The sequence below is a fragment of the Pan troglodytes genome, chromosome 11 (assembly GCF_028858775.2).
Source record: "Pan troglodytes isolate AG18354 chromosome 11, NHGRI_mPanTro3-v2.0_pri, whole genome shotgun sequence".
NCBI lineage: Eukaryota > Metazoa > Chordata > Mammalia > Primates > Hominidae > Pan > Pan troglodytes.
In genome coordinates, this window is record NC_072409.2 from 37971665 (window position 1) to 37974194 (window position 2530).

The following is a 2530-nucleotide window of genomic DNA, read 5'->3' on the forward strand; positions in this document are numbered from 1 at the left end:
TCTTAGCTCTCTGCTGAGGTACAAGTGCACTTTGAAGACATGCACTGATCAAGCGCATGATAGCTGTGTACAACCCTTATACTCCCTACTGGGCTGTGTCCGTAATTTGCCAAGGTGGGAGATGATGAACTGTGTCTTAATATTTACCTGTCTATCCCCTACACCACCTACCAAGAAATGGTTATTGCATTTCTACCTCGGGTAAGAAACTGCTCAAAAGTGAAACGAATTGTGATATACTTGCTCACAAATGGAGACACTGAAACAAGTACCCTGTAATGTGATCTGACTCTCAGGATAAAACCAATCCATGATAGAGCTCAAGGAATGGGACAAGGGCAGGCAGTTTGGACTACATATTTTGGAGTCAAGAAATCTGGGATTGAGGTTCTGCTTTGCCATTCGCTAGCTATCTGCTTGACACCAGGTGGTTCTTCTTTGAGCATCATTTCCTTCTTTCTGCATGGCCTCATGGGATTAAGAATAAAATGAGACACAGTTGTGAATGCTACATCAGTGATTCTCAATCCCAATTATGCATCATAATCCCCTGTAAAGCTTCTGAAAAATATACAGGACAAGGCCCCAGCCCAGGTAAATTGAATCAGAATCCTGTGGAAGTGGGACGCAGTGGGACTAATCATTTATAAAATGCTGTTTCTAATGCATAGCCAAGGTTGGAAGCTACTGTTATAAACTCATAAGTACCATTAACAGTAGAGCAAGGTGCTTTAGGCTGCTGGTTTAATTATCCTTTATATGTAAAGTTAGGAATCAGTTCAATGCTTTTATAGTTCCATTAAAATACACTACTGTGTGCAAGCATTTTTTGTATTCTTCTGCATTGTTGCATGGTTAAGTTCTGAAAGAATAATATCTAGCACCACTGTATGTAAAGATGTACCTAAGCCAAATTTTTGAGAAATAAAAACTTCATAGAGTCCTCTGAAACCTTGCTATTCAGAAGTGTGGTGACCAGACAAACAGAACTGGCATAAACCAGGAACTTGTAAGAAATGTAGAATCTCAGACCCCACTCCGTACTCTCTATATTAACGAGGTTCTTAGATGTGTCAATAGGTGAAGCAAAGGCAATCTTTGCTCAGTTCACATGTATGTTTAGGGTCTGCCATTCCCTGTCCTAATTCTAAAAGGGTAGGAGGGCATGAATCATCAGATTCTCTCTTCCACAAACCACTGAAGATTGGGACTTTATCCTGATGCTTCTTTCTCTAAAAGGGTCCATTTGGTAAAAACTAAATTAAGAACATAAATCCTTACAAAAGGATCTTTTCTTTCAAAGAAGACTAGTCTTCACAGGCTTTCTTCAAATAACCAGTTCCTCTAAGACACTGAAAATATAATTCAGTGTTTAAAATAAATTCATACCTGTTTTGTGTGCTGTGCATAAATAGCAAGTATATGTGTACCTTACCAAACTTATGGTCCCCAGCCCCCAAATTCCAAAATTATGCAGGAGGGAAGGTTAGCCATTGCAGTAAACAATTTCTCCCTATTGACCCATGCTTTCCAGCTGATTATGATGTGGGCAGTACTCATCCAAGGCTATACAGACCAGCCGGGCACGGTGGCTCATGCCTGTAATCCAGCACTTTGGGAGGCCGAGGCGGGTGGATCACGAGGTCAGGAGATTGTGACCATCCTGGCTAACACGGTGAAACCCTGTCTCTCCTAAAAAATAGAAAAAATTAGCCAGGCATGGTGGTGGGCACCTGTAGTCCCAGCTACTCGGGAGGCTGAGGCAGGAGAATGGCGTGAACCTGGGAGGTGGAGCTTGCAGTGAGCCAAGATGGTGCCACTGTACTCCAGCCTAGGCGAAAGAGTGATACTCTGTCTCAAAAAAAAAAAAAAAAAAAAAAAAGACTATACAGACCACACCATAGCCAAGAAGTTGTAACAGACTTGGAACGTCATCTAGCCCAACTCCCTTGTTCTGTGGACAGGAAACACCACACCAAGGGTTAAAAGGAGTTACCCACATTCATACGGCAACTTGACGGAGAGTTGAGCTTAGAATTCAGGCCCTGACTCCAAGGCCTATACCACTTATGTGGACTCTGCCACATATACTCCTCCTTCCCCACCACATGGCCTTGAACTCTCACTGTCAGAAACTGCTGATCTGCCTTGGCACTTAAGTGTCACTTTGCTGCTTCCAGCTACTGCTGTCCCCAACACCCGGGGCTGTTTTTAACAAGAGGCTACAGGAGAAGCTATACTGCAGCTCAGTCAAAATATCCATTTATCAATCCATATTTCCGAATATGTTGGTAATGGATCCTCAAAAGGCCCAATGCTAATTATGTAATGCCAGCTACAAAGCATTACTACTGGCTAGCACCATGAGCATGGCGAGGGAAGGGCCTTTCCTTTGGTAGCTAAAGACTAAAAGCAAGGGCAACCATCAACTCAGTAGTACAAAGCTGGGAGGAAACTAGAGAGAGAAGAGAAAAACTGGAGCACAGCTGGGAAGGCAGCACCTTTAAAAAACATACACAGTGTGACTATA